Here is a 15,190-nt window from a genome sequence, read left to right as displayed (position 1 = left end):
CTGTCAGGTAGAGAGAAAGGCACCTGGAGACTCGGAGACCCGGGGGAGCCCCGATGCGCAGGAGTCTGGAGACGCGCGCGCCAGTGTGCACAAAGGCTGCGGAGGTTGCCACAGGCTTTCCCTAGCAGAAGGGAGTTGGAAGCACCTGACTGCACTGAACCCCAGTTCTGACTGCACTGAGCCCCAGTTCCAGGCGAGCCCCTGGGGACCCACGCTCTTACTGGGGGGAATCTGGACTCTCGGGCGGAGACTCAGGAGCCGGGGAAGGCAGAGGTCTGAAGGCGTGCGCATGCCAGTGCGCACAAAGGCTGCGGAGGTTGCCACAGGCTTTCGCTAGTGGAAGAGAAGACAGAAGCTCCTGACTGCACTGAGCCCCAGTTCTGACTGCACTGAACCCCAGTTCCAGGTGAGCCCCTGGGGACCCACGCTCTTGTGGGGGGAATCTGGACTCTCGGGCGGAGACTCGGGAGCTGGGGAAGGCAGAGGTCTGAAGGCGCACGCGTGTGCACGCAAGGGCAAGGCTGACTGGAAGCCAAGACTGTCTACTCTGCCCTGAGACTCCACCCCATTTAAACTGAGCACAGAGGCTATTGCAATTTGGCAAGTCTAATCCTATAAGGCTGTCTCCAACACCGAACTTCTCCCAGCATAGACACAGCTGATCCTTACAGCCAACTGGCCTGGAGGTCAATTCTTCCCAGTGATACCAACAACAATCAAGACTTAATTACAACAAGGCTGTACACACAGTCCACAAAGGGGTGCACCAAGAGGGTCCACCTCAGGTTAACTGGGGAGGCAGACCCACTGGGCCATATAGGAAACCTAGCACACAAATCTACCCTACCAACTCAGGGAAGCAGTGAAAATGTGGCGTCAAAGAAACAGATCACAAACGAAAGAAATGGAGGAAAACAAACAACTGGATATAGAATTCAAAACCACGGTTATAAGGCTTTTTAAGAATATCCTAGAAAAGGCCGATAAATATAATGAGACCCTTGAAAATATGAAAAAGGACCAACTAGAAATTAAACATACACTGACTGAAATAAAAAATATTATACAGAGACCCAACAACAGACTAGAGGAACACAAGAATCAGGTCAAAGAATTGAAATACAAAGAAGCAAAAAACACTCAACCAAAAAAGCAAAAAGAAAAAAAAAATCCAAAAAGTTGAAGATAGTGTAAGAAGCCTCTAGGACAACTTCAAGCGTACCAACATCAGAATTATGGGGGTGCCAGAAGAAGAGAGAGAGCAAGATACTGAAAACCTATTTGAAGAAATAATGACTGAAAACTTCCCCCACCTGGTGAAAGAAATAGACTTACAAGTCCAGGAAGCGCACAGAACCCCAAACAAAAGGAATCCAAAGAGGACCACACCAAGATACATCATAATTAAAATGCCAAGAGCAAAAGACAAAGAGAGAATATTAAAAGCAGCAAGAGAAAAACAGTTAATTACCTACAAGGGAGCACCCATTCGATTGTCATCTGATTTCTCAACAGAAACCATGCAGGCCAGATGGGAGTGGCAAGAAATTTTCAATGTGATGAATAGCAAGAACCTACAACCAAGATTACTCTACCCAGCAAAGCTATCATTCAGAATTGAAGGGCAGATAAAGAGCTTCACAGATAAGAAAAAGCTAAAGGAGTTCATCACCACCAAACCAGTATTATATGAAATGCTGGAAGGTTTTCTTAAAGAAGAGGAAGAAGAAAAAAGTAAAGATAAAAATTATGAACAACAAATACATATCTATCAACAAGTGAACCTAAAAATCAAGTGAATTAAAAATCTGAGGAACAGAATAATCTGGTGAATATAATAGAATCAGGGGCATAGAAAGGGAGTGGACTGATAATTCTCAGGGGGAAAGGGGTATTGGGGGGTTCAGGAAGAGACTGGACAAAAATCATACACCTATGGATGAGGACAGTGGGGGGAAGGTAAGGGCAGAAGGTGGGGTGGGAACCGGGTGGAGGGGAGCTATGGGTGGAAAAAGGAGAAACAATTGTAATAATCTGAATAAAGATTTATTTTTTTAAAAAAAGAGAGACTGTACGATAAAATGAAGGAAATCTCTCAGGAAGTAAATTTAAGAAAAATGTAAGAAGATTAGAACATTCGTTTAGCAGGTTGTATTAATTATCCACCACTGTGAACAAATTACCCCAAAGTTTGCTGGCTTAAAACAATAATAAACATTTATTATCTCACACATGAATGGTTCTGGCTTAGAGTCTGTCCCAGGTTGTGGTCAAGATGTTGGTTGGGACTGCAGTTGTTACTAGAGGGAAGCATGCCTCATCTCCCCCTATTGCTAGTGGGAGTAGGGTTATTGGGGGTTCGCTGGAATCAGTATTTCCAAAGGCTCCCACGGGAGGATGAGATATGGTAGAAAGCTTTATTTCCCTGGAATTACGTCCCCCAGATTTCCAAAGTCCCATTTCCCTTAGCCCACTCATAGAAGAAGTGTAGCGGGGGACTTCAGCAGAACTAAAATCAGAGCCCATGTCCAGAGTTTCCTGTCCATGTTGGAGCTGGGTCCAGTTCAGCATCAGGCTAGCTGCAGTCCGTTAGTCCAGTCTGTGTGTGTAAAGAGTGTGAAAAGAGTCTCGAAAACACAAGAGAGTGAGCTTGTTTGCTCAGAGAGTTATGTATTCCAAATCTTCCTGTGTTTGCAGTGGCCATCCTCATTCTGGCTAACCACCTCTGTCCCCAGGTATGATTGAAAGGCAAGTATCTTCCCTATGTCACCCCAGGCGTCTATCTTCCCTATGTGGTTCCCTCCCCCAATGTTTTGCAAGGAACGTGCCTAAAATGTATGGCTTTCTTTGTGTTCCTTTTCTGTTATTAATAACTAGTTAATTACAATGGTATAAATGGTAAATGGGTGAAGGTCTCCATCTTCTTGTAACTGTTTCATGCTATGAAAGGATCATAGACCTGCCTATTCCAAGACTCAGAGGTTCTTCTCTATTTAACAGAGGTAGGAAGAGCAAAGGGGAAGGGAGTCTTCATGCAGGGAAGAGGGATTTTGCAAAGTCCAAGTCAGTCTGGTGTCCCTGGGAGGTGACATAGGTGATGTCTAGAGGATGGCACATGGACAAGGCTATAGGGTCACTTTCAAGATGGCTCCCTCACAGTGTAGCTCCTCATTGGTTGTTAGCAGCAGGCCCAGTTCCTTTTCATGTGGAACCCTACATGGAGCTGTTTGAATGTGCTCATGACATGGCAGCTGGCTTCTGCCAGAACAAATGATCCAAGAGAAAGAGCAAGTAGGAAGTTGCAATGCTTTTGGGAAGTAACATGCCGTCTACCACAATCTTTTTCTACAAGTCACTAAGTCTGGCTTAGGGAGAGAGCTAGAAAGGGTTAACAGCAAAGGGTTAACATCACTGCCAGGCAATGGTGTGGTGAGGTGGAAAGAACACGGGTTCTAATGTCAGATGGTCATGGACTTGAATCTTGGCTCCTGCTCAAGCAAATCATTTAACCTCTCCTCAGACTTATCTTATAGAATGGGTGTGATATTGCCACTATGCAGGATTTTATTAAATAAATTACAATTATTATTATTAATATTGAGATGCCTTTGGTTAAGATAGAAAAGATGTGGTCTGCTGTGAAGTCCTGGCTAAGTCCCAAACCAGAACACAGAGAAACAGCAGAACCCTCTCTGGACATCCTCAGTGACAGACAGTTAAGCAATTGGAGTGCACTGCTCTCTCATTTCTGAATGACGTCGAGGATTCTGCTTAGAAACCAGAGAAATCTTCTCATATATGGATCTTATGAATTTGGAGGAAACTTTTCAGCTGATGACAAGTCATGTTTTGGTTTTTAGTCCTTCAGAGTTCTTTATCCAAATCAAGAGAAGAAATATGTTTGAATCTTCAACTTCACAGATTCAATAACAACATGATTTCATGAGTAGCAAAAAGGCATCAACCATCCTTAAGTCAAAATTCCCCCAGTAAAATAGCTTCCAGTGGAAATATAAGCCTAGTTGGTTCTCCACCTGCCCCTGAGTATGCAAATGCATTTCTATTTATAACCTACCTGGCTTTTGTGAAACAGGAAATGTAGAATACGGAAAAACAAGACAATTTTTTGTGGCGATGTTGGCTCAGATTATTGCAGTAGATGAAGTACATTAGTGATCATTCTAACTCTGGTTTGTAAATGTTTCCTCACTTTCCACAGCCATTATTGTTTTTGATCCTCAACAACCTTGAGAGTTGGGAAAAGTCAAAACTTTTATTCCCAGTTCTACAGATAGGGAAATGGAGACTCAAAAAGATGAAGCAACATTTCTGAAATTGTACATGTTTGTGCAGAATTAAGACCAGAGTTCAGGTCTTCTTGGGGTCCAGTGCTGCTCCCATCACCTTGTTATCCTATGGCACTTAGATAGTGATAGAAAGGGATGAACCTTCATAGTCAGATGATGGTGTCAGAACAGTGGCCCTCTAATTTGGGATTCACTGGACAAAACCTGCCCTAATGACAAACACTTGGGCCTGGGCCTGGGGCCTCAGAGTTCAGCCAGAGATACATTCTATCTTGGTCCTATTTTCTTGTCTCTAAATTAAAAATTCTGACCTACTTCATTAGACTGTCCTCAGGGAAGAGGTCAACAATTTTAAATTAAGTTATAATTGTATTTGTAAATGTCCTAATACAAAATAATAATTCTTTCCCTTCAATGATCCTTTCTATTCCTTGAGAATCTAAAAGATATTCATATATATTATTTCAGTTAATACAAATATGTTATGGAGAATGAAAGATACAAAAATGCTAGTAATTTCCCCCAGGGAAACCATATAAGTCATTTGCTTATTTGCTCTCAGATTCAAATAGGCATGCTAAGTTATATATATACTGCATATTGTTCCTCCATTCATCAGTTAGATATTTGGGTTGTTTCCACTTTTGGTTATTATTAATAACTAGAGGTGCAGTGCATGAAATTTGTGCATGGGTAGGTCCCTAGACCTGGCCAGGGATCAGTGCTGATCGGGGCCTTTCGGCTGCTGGCCAGGGCCTTCCTTTGTTCTGTACCACCCTCTGGTGGTCAGTGCACATCATAGCAAGCAATAGAACTCTCAGTCGAACTCCCACAGGGACACTTTGTATATTAGCCTTTTATATATATACTAAAGGCCCAGTGCATGAAATTCGTGCACTCGGGTGGGGGGGCGGGTCCCCTCAGCCCAACCTGTGCCTTCTCACAGTCCGGGGGCCTTGGGGGATGTCCGACTGACGGTTTAGGCCCGCTCCCCTTGTGGGAGCACACTGACCACCAGGGGGCAGCTCCTGTATTGAGTGGGATCAGGCCAAAATGGGCTCTCTGACATCCCCAGAGGGGTCCTGGATTGCAAGAGGGTGCAGGACAGACCGAGGGACCCCACCAGTGCACGATCGCCAGGCTGGGGAGGAACGCAGGAGGTTGGCCAGCCGGGGAGAGACCACAGGAGGGCTCCAGGGCGTGTCCGACTCATCTCTCTCAATCCTGATTGGCCAGACCCCAGCAGCAAGCTAACCTACCAGTCAGAGTGTCTGCCCCCTGGTGGTCAGTGCCATCATAGCAACTCATCGACTCGTTGACTGTCTGCCCCCTGGTGGTCAATGCATGTCATAGCAAGCAGTTGAGCAGCCTTAGCATATCATTAGCATATTACTCTTTGATTGGTTGAACGGCCAACCAGATGACTGGACACTTAGCATATTAGGCTTTTATTATATAGGACTAGGGGCCCAGTGTACAAAGATTCATGCACGGGGGTCCTTCAGCCCGACCTGCACCCTCTCCAATCTGGGAGCCCTCAGGGGAGCCCTTTCCAAACTGGGAGTTTCTATCTGTCTTTGCAGTCATATGAGCGAATTGTGTGAGACCTCAGAACTACAATTCCCAGAATGCCTGGTGCTTCCCGTGCTCTTGGTTTTTGTTTCCAGTCCAGGGGCTGCACACATGAAAAAGACTGCGAACTCCAGCCACCCCCAGGCCGGGCTGACAGGACCAGAGACACTCCAGTGGTCCCTGGGACTCTGGCTGCTCAGCGCCAGCGTGCATGTGCACTTGGCCACAGGCTCAAAGCGGGCGGGGTCCCGGGGATGCCCACCCCACCCCCAGCCGCTCGGCACCTGCGCATTTGGCACCGAGCAGCCAGGGGACGGGAATGTCCACTGCATTGCTATGGCGACAGTGCCAGTGTCCCGCCCCACCCCAGGTGCTCAGCGCCTGCATACATCCACAATGCCCACAGGCCTACCATCTTTGTTGGGTTAATTTGCATACTTGCTCCTGATTGGCTATGGGCGTCGCAGAGGTGTGGTCAATTTACATACTTGTCTATTATTAGTGTAGAAAGCTACTGCTATAAACATTCATGTACAACTTTTATATAGACACAGTTAAGAATAGAATTGCTAGGTCATATGGCCAGTCTATACTTAATATTTTGAGAAACCACCAATCTGTCTTACAAAGTAGCTGAACTATTTAGCTTTCCCACCTATGAGGGTCCCAGTTTTTCACATCTGTGTCAATATTTGTTATTGTCTTTTTTATTATAGCCATCTCATGGCTGTGAAATGGTATCATATTGCAATTTTGATTTGCATTTCCCTAATGACTAATATATTAAGCTTCATTTCATATGTTTCTTGGCCATTTATATGTCTGCCTTGGAGATATATTCAGTCAAATCCTTAATTTATTTAAAAATTGGTTTATTTGTCTTTGTATTAAGTAGCAAGAGTTTTTTACATATATATATACAAGTCCCTTATCAGATATATAATTTACAAATATTTTCTCCCAGTCTATGGGCTGTCTTTTCAATTTCTTCATGGTATCTTTCAAAGTATAAAAAGTTTTAATTTTGATAATATCAAATTCATCCACTTTTCTTTTTTGGCATTCTTTTTATATTGATTTGAGAGAGAGAGAGAGAGAGAGAGAGAGAGAGAGAGAGAGAGAGAGAGATCAATTTGTTGTTTCACTTATTTATGCATTCATTGGTTGATTTTTGTATGTGCCCTGACCGAGGATTGAACCCATAATCTTGGTATATGAGGACAGTGCTTTAAACAACTGAACAACCCAGTGAGGTTCTCCTCTAGTTTTCTTTCAGAGCCTGTGTTTTTGGTGTCATATCTAAGACGCCATTGTTGTATCCAAGGTTATGAAAATTTACTTATATTCTTCTAAGAGTTTCATAATTTTAGCTGTTACATTTTGGTCTTTGATCTATTTGGGGTTAATTTTTTTAAATTTATTTTTATTAATTTCAGAGAGGTACAGAGAGATAGAAACATCAATGATGAGGAAGAATAATTGATTGGCTGCCTCCTGCACACTTCCCACAGGGGATTGAGCCCACAACCCAGGTATGTGCCCTGAATGAGCATCAAACCATCACCTCCTGATCATAGGTCAATGTTCAACCACTGAGCCATGCCGGCTGGGCTATTTGGGGTTACTTTTTGTAGATGGTGTGAGGTAGTGATTCAACTTCATTCTTTTGCATGTGGCTATCCAGTTATACCAGCACCATTTTTTGAAATAATTATTATTTCCCCTTGAATTTTCTTGGAATCTTTGTCAAAAATCAACTGGCCATAAATATAATGGTTTATTTCTAAACTATTAATTCTATTTTATAGATATATTATGTCTGTCTTTATACCAGTGCTAGCCTGTCTTGATTGCTGTGGCTTTATAATTAAGTTTTGAAATCAGGAAGTTTGAGTCCTTCAACCTTATCATTTTTTAAAGATTGTTTTTGGTTGTTCTGGATCCCTTGTGTTTTTATATAAATTTTAAGATCAGTTTGTCAATTTCTGCAAAAAAAAGGGGGGGCAGGGATTTTGATAGGTATTATGTTGAATACATAGACTAGTATAGAAAGTATTGCCATCTTAACAATATTAAGTCTCCCAACCCATGAATATAAGAGATATCTTTCTACTTCTTTAGGTCTTCTTTAATTTATTTTAGTGATATTTTATAATTTTCAATGTAAAGTACTGTGCCTCTAGTTAAATTTATTCTTAACTATTTTATTCTTTTTTATGGTATTATAAATGGAATATTTTCTTAATTTCATTTTTGGAGTTTTGATGCTAGTATATAGAAATACAATTTATTATTATACATTTCTCTCATATCCTGCAACCTTATTGAACTTGTTCATTGGTTTAAATCATTTTTTAGAGGGTACCTTAGGTTTTTCTATATACAATATCATCATCTGCAAATAGAGACAGTTTTACTTACTCCTTTTGAATCTGGATATCTTATGTTTCTTTTTCTGGTCCCTGATTAGGACCACCAATACAGTGTTTAATAGAGTGGCAAGAGCAGACATCTTTGTATTGTTCCAAATCTTAGAGCAAAAGCTTTCAATCATTCACCATTCAGTATGATGTTAGCTGTGAGTTTTTCATAGATGTTCTTTATCAGGTTGATGAAGTTCCCTTCTATATTTAGTTTATTGAGTGTTTTTATCATTAAAAGAATATACTTTTGTGCCCTGGCCTAACCCATAGATATTTTTAGTCTCTACTGTGTTGAATTAATTTCCTCTTTTATTTCCATGGAAATGACAGCAAACAGCTACTACATTTGATCTCTTCCCACTAACTAGATAAATCCCTAAGATTGAACAAAGCAGTTAAACTGCTTGGGAAGGTATTTAGGATGTTCTATAATGTAGAAAGCATACATGGTACAAAAATTTAAAAAGCATGAAAAGAAAAATGTTATCTGATAATACAAAATTTTTATTTTATTAATTCCAGGTGTCTATTGTTGCTTGAGGTCCCCCCCCCCCTTTTTTTTTCTCTTCTTGTTTTCCCATAGCAGTTGGCATTAGTATGCCTTTCTCGGTCACTTGTGAGAAGCAGGTGAGAGTGGGGTCATGCTTTCTTTGTAACTTAGAGCAAATTACTTAATTTCTCCATACCTTAATTATTTCATCTGTAAAATGATCCCGAGTACTTAACTTACATAGATACAAATAGCCTACTTATGTAAAGTACTTAAGTTATTTCCTGACACTTGGCAAGTGCACCATAAAAGTTAGCTTCTATCATTATTTGAATTATTTTATTACTAATACACTTAGCCACATCTGTGTTTCTAGTTCATATTCCACAGGTTATTTGACATTTATGTATGAAGAATAAGCCATTTAGAAAGCAGAAAGGACGTTTATTATAGTCTAATAAACACCATAATAACCAGTTACTATTTTCTATCAAATATTAACCATATCTGAGCCTGTGGTTTTAAAGATCAACATAGACACAAGATCATTGAAAGTAATTTTGAAAATTCAGACTTATAGAATTTTTACTTTATCCTCTGTATTTTCACTATCTTAAAAAAAAAAAGTCCTAGAAATAAAAGGAAAGTAATGCACTTAGTCCTTTCTCAATGTTACTAAATAGAAACATTGAGCACAAGATACTTTTCATGTCTCAGAGGGAATAAATAGTTCCTCTCACATATATACACCTCCTTCAAAAAAAAGATGGACTCGTGCTCCCTGTTGTATAGAAAGTATTGCCATCTTAACAATATTAAGTCTCTTCTAAACACGGAAGTGTTTTCAAGGCTGGGTTGCTGCGGGGAAGGAAGGGATATGACTTAGGACAATCCGTTTCCAAGCCCTGTCTCTTCACTTCTTAATGCCAGAGTGGGAACCTATATCACCATCAATTTGGGGAATTGGGTCTGAAATTTTTTTTTAAAGGCAGAGACAGATAGTTGCCCCCAAAATTCATGCTCTCATTCCCTAAGCAGAGCTGTCACTGGGAAGTGGCTACTCAGCCAAGGGCCACATTTCTATGTAGCTTGATTATACCATGTTCACTAATGGAATGTCCAGAGAAACGATGCCACTTCTTGGGCTGCTCATAAAACTTTATGGGGCTTCTCCATGCGTTTTTTTCTTCTTGGTTGGAATATAAATAGCCCCCAGGGAGTTGAAGTTGCAAAGCCTCCATCACCCTGGGTCCCTGAGCAATGGTAGGCAGGAAGCTGCTTTACTGATCTCTACCTACTGGTACTGTTATGTGAGTTAGAAAGAAATTCTCCCATGTTAAGCTTCCGATAGTTGGGCATTTGTTTCAGCAGCTAGCATTACTCTAACAGCGATTTTCAACTGGTGTGCTGCAAGAAAGTTTAAAACATGCAATACCTGACTATTTTGTCAGGGACACTGACCCCTTCGACTGTCAAATAAAAAAAAATGACAACAGCCAACACAACAGTCCGGTGTGAATGAATCAAAATGATACCTGTTTTTTGGTCAGATCAGCAAAAAAATATATTTTTGGTGTGCCACAGAATTTTAGTAATTACTTTATGTGTGCCATGAGATGAAAAGGTTGAAAACTGCTGCTCTAACTAGTTCAGCTTTTTTCACTTTGACAAACCCCAAATATTTATATAATTTGGGTTGATTTTACACTAAGCATTTGTCCTCGCCTCTCTGAACTGCTATATAGCAAATTACCACAGACTGGGTGACTTATAAACAATGAAATGTATTTCTTACAGTCTGTAAGCTGAGACCAGGGTGCCAACATGGTTGGTTGGAGGAGAGACATCTTGCTGTATCCTCACATAGTAGAGATGAGCTAGCTCTGCAGAACCTCTTTTATAAGAGCACTAATCCCAGCATAAGGGCTCCTCTCTCATGACCTAATCACTTCCCAAAGGCCCCCACCTCCTAAATCAATCACCTTGGGCATTAGGTTTCAATGTATGAATTTTGGTGAACACAAATATTCAGGCCATAGCAGCATTATAGGGGGCGGGAATTTTTTTCTTTCCCTAAATAGTGAAAAAACATCCACCTTGATTCATTTTAGAACCTGGATTTATCAGGCCGTGTTAATTTGAGAGATTAATGGATGAGCATGTGCATTAATACATATGTGTAGTCATATGTTTATACACATCTTTCTGAGTAGTCATCTGCTCATTCTTTAAACACCAAGGACCTATAATAAGCCAGGCACCGTTTGACTATAGTAGAATAAAGGTTAATAAGATACAGTCCCTAGTATCAAGACACTCACAGAAAGCTGCCAGCCTAGTTTTGCAGATATTCCATATATTCAGATAATTTATCTACTGGTGTGACACAGAACACCAGATCTTCTATGAATTTTAGGGTCAACTCTAGAAATTGTCTGGAGCATGTGCTCACTTTTTATTTTTAGGAGGAGATTATTCTCTAGGATGAGAAGCTTAGATCAGAACCCTTCTAGAAAGAAAAATCAGTCCCCAGTCTTCACAGAAATGTCCAGGAGCTGAGTAATTATAAGGGCAGGGAGAAGGCTAAGGAGGAAGTGTGAAAAAGAAGTTCATCCACACCTGAAGAATAGAGAAATCCCCAGGCTTCAAGCACACAACGACGCAAGTCTCTTCTCTTCTAGGTCACTGGCTATGAGAAAATGAAGCATGAGCATTTCTAAAACTAGTTTGAGAATGAAAGCACAAAAATATGCATTTGTGGAATCTATCCATAAGGCTCTCATAACTTCAAAAGATTGCAAGGAAACAACATTGTTAGGAATTGGGTATGAATGAAATAGAAACATATGATTTAGATTTCTATGAAAATAAACTCAGCTCCAGAGGGGAAAGAGAAACATCATCTGAGTGCCATATGCCTTTGGGTGGGCCTTTGTGTTTGGAAACCCACGAACATTGCAGAAACAGTTGAGAATCTCAAAGCCTCAGCAATATCTAGCTCCCTGCAGAGCCAGCCTTATTGAGCTGGATAATGAAGCTTAGCTGGGTGTTCCAGAGGCTAAAATCTTTACTTGGTATTGGAGACACTTAGAGATAGTAAGAGAGAGAGGGATAGGGAGAATAATATTGAGATTTACTCCTCAAAAAGCAAGGTTTATAAAGTACATAATATATTTTACTCTGGATTTTATGTTAAATCAAAGCTCCTGTCTTAGTCAGTTTGTTATAACTACTAGGGGCCCAGTGCACAGATTTTTGCACATGCACCTGTGGGGTTCCTCAGCCTGGCCTGTGCCCTCTCGCAATCTGAGACCCCTTAGGGGATGTTGGACTGCCGGTTTCAGTCTGATACCCACCGGCAGTCCAACATCCCCCAAGGCAGTGGTCAGCAAAATCATTAGTCAACAGAGCCAAATATCAACAGTACAACGATTGAAATTTCTTTTGAGAGCCAAATTTTTTAAACTTAAACTTCTTCTAATGCCACTTCTTCAAAATAGACTCACCCAGGCCGTGGTATTTTGTGGAAGAGCCACACTCAAGGGGCCAAAGAGCCACATGTGGCTCACGAGCCGCAGTTTGCCGACCACTGCCCCAAGGAATGTAGTAGTGCAGATGTAGTAGTGTGTGAAGTGGCAGGCGGCTGGGGAGAAGCCCAAGCCAGGGCTGGGCGCCGGGTCGCTCCCACCCGGTAGTGCTGCCATGGAGGCAGGAGAGGCTTGCACCGCCACAGCTGTGCTTGCCAGCCATGACCCTGGGTCTGGCATCCATTGGTCAGTTGAACGGCGCTCCCGCTGTGGGAGTGCACTGACCACCAGGGGGCAGCTCCTACATTGAGTGTCTGCCCCCTGGTGGTCAGTGTATGTCATAGTGACCGGTCAACCAGTTGATTGGTCGTTCGGTCACTTAAGCTTTTATTTATATAGATAACAAATATACCATAGACTGCAGGGCCTAAACAACAAACATTTATTTCTCACAGATCTAGAGTCTGGCCCACAGATACAAAGTCTAATGAGGCAATGCTTCCTGGTTTACGATGCCCATTTTCTCATTGTATCTTCACATGGGGATGGGGGAAGGAGAGCTCTCTCAAGTATCTTCTTATAAGGACACTAATCCCATTATGAGGGCTCCACTCTTATGACCTAACTACCTCCCAAAGGCCCCACCTTCTAATATCACAATACTGGAAATTAAGATTTTAACACATGAATTAGAGGAGAGGAGGGAGAGAGGAGGGAGACACAAACATTCAGTCCATAGAAACTCCTAATCAAATCTGGGGGCTATTGGACAACATGGAACCAAACTGGAAGGAGAGCTATTTGTTGGATCTCTGGGGATAAATTTTTTTTTGTAATCTTCCAAAATTAAGGAAAATAGTGTCATGCTTCCCTCTAGAAACCATGTCTACCTGCATGGCATTTAGAAATCTGTACAGCCAACTTTGTGCAAATGGCTTGACCCTACACAGTAGGTACTGCCCCAAAGGATCAGGACAAATTAAATGACTCTTCCATGCTTCCCAAATTATCAGCTGCTTTCTTGTGCCTTCCCCATAAAGGGGTCCTTTAAACTCTGATCATTCTCTGATGTCCAAAAACAGATATGTGTTGTTCCAGAAATAGCACCATCATGCTTTGGTCTTTGGTCACAGTGCCTGAGCTATGTCTCTCAAATCATAACTGTAACAGTGTGTTCCAGCCTGGACTTCCAACTGTCAGTAGCTGGGACTTCTCTGCCATAGGACTTCTAGAACTAACAAAGTCTGTAGCCTGAGACACAGCAGACCAGAAGTACCAAGAAATTAACACCTCCTAGTAGCAACTCTCAACTAATAACTCTTGGGAGATGGTATATAAATACCACACTCCCTCTACTCAAAATGGGATCATGCTGAAGCATGGTAGCTAACATAATAACAGGTTTCCTTTCCTTGAATCACTTCCCCACTCTCTTGCTGGGACTTCTAGGGAAACCAACACCAGAACAGACACTCAAATGCTTAGCTGAATCTCCAGGCTTTAGCAGCCCACCTCACACTTCCTAATGTTAAGTAAGAAGCTTATAAAGTGATTTCAGGAAGTTTGAGTTAAATGTAAAAACTCTAATCAGATAAAAGATGAAATACCCTCTAGGAAATTCTTAATTTCCAAACAAAGGAAAGAGAGCTGTGCTAAGCATTGCAGTCATCAGCACCCTCTATCATCAGTCATCAGTCATTGTCACATACTCTGTTTCATTCACTACTAGATCCACCCTCATCCAGCTGTGGAGCAAGGAAGTTTATTGGATAACCCCAAATTAAAAAGGAATTAATGTCCAGCCAACACAACATTGGTAAGTTAGTGGGTGGTCTCAGATCTAGGGTCAAAGCCGGCTTAGGTCATTATTTGAATCTTTAAGATCAATTGCATTTGCACTGTTCTCTTTAGCCAAAGATTTTCCATTGATCAAACTTACTTCAATCCACCAAGTTTTTTGAAGAATAGTCATCAATTATCTTTCTCCCTTTTTTATTATTTATTTCTTCAGTGGTGTGGTTTTTAGTGTGTGTTTTCTTTTTTAATTGCCAGTGGTAGAAGTCATAACTTGAAAATAAAATCAGGAGGAATATAAAGACAAAACAAACTAAATAGAAATGAAGGGGAAAGGAGAAGAAGACCTTCCCAGAATATCAATTCCAAGTGGTGTGGAAACCCAGCTGTATCAGCAGGGGTAATTGATGTGGGCTATCCATCACTGAAGGCCTTAAGAAATACATTCCTTCTCTTTGTCAAGAATTTCCCCATCCTGATATATTCTTATAGACTTGAATATTGGGTTGGGAGGTCCTATTTTCCCCTTAGTGTATGGTGATTTGTTTCCAAAACTCTGAATCACAGACAAGCTTGCAAAGCGTTCAACTAAGAGAGACACACGTGCTTCTAACGTGTTCAGTCATCATATAACACTACTTACACTCACTTCCAGCTTTGTTTTGGGCATGCTCACTCTCAAGAGCATGTTCAAGAGAAAATCGAAAATGTGGATAATGGTACACAAATATCAGTCAATTCATTGATTCATTTATTGAGCACCTATTAGATGCTAGGCACTGAAAAAAACAAGACAGAAAGGATACCTGACCTTATGGAGCTCTCAGTCTGGTGGGAGAGAGAAGCTAAATCAATAATTTTACCCCAAAAATTTACTTTTCAGCAATATACTACTCTGTTTTCACGATATTACGCCCCTGTAATACTGTTATATCTAAAGTGACCAGACATCTGGTTTCCCTGGGTCAGTACCAGTTTACCCTTGTTGTCCCCACATAATTATTATTAATGACCCCTTTCACTCTCAAAAATGCCTCAATTTCTGTAGAAAATTGTGTGATTACCTGACTGTAACTA

At 41.2% G+C, this 15,190-nt stretch overlaps 1 protein-coding gene across 1 annotated transcript in view; it reads right to left on the bottom strand.

The window, feature by feature from the left end:
• FAM107B (family with sequence similarity 107 member B) overlaps positions 1-15,190 on the bottom strand; it is a gene marked incomplete at its 5' end in the record, with an annotated part of 282,323 nt that overhangs the window by 198,883 nt on the left and 68,250 nt on the right. The window lies entirely within an intron of this gene.

Source organism: Plecotus auritus (assembly GCF_963455305.1).
Source record: "Plecotus auritus genome assembly, chromosome: 1".
Taxonomy (NCBI): Eukaryota; Metazoa; Chordata; class Mammalia; order Chiroptera; family Vespertilionidae; genus Plecotus; species Plecotus auritus.
This window is presented reverse-complemented; position numbering and strand designations above follow the sequence as displayed.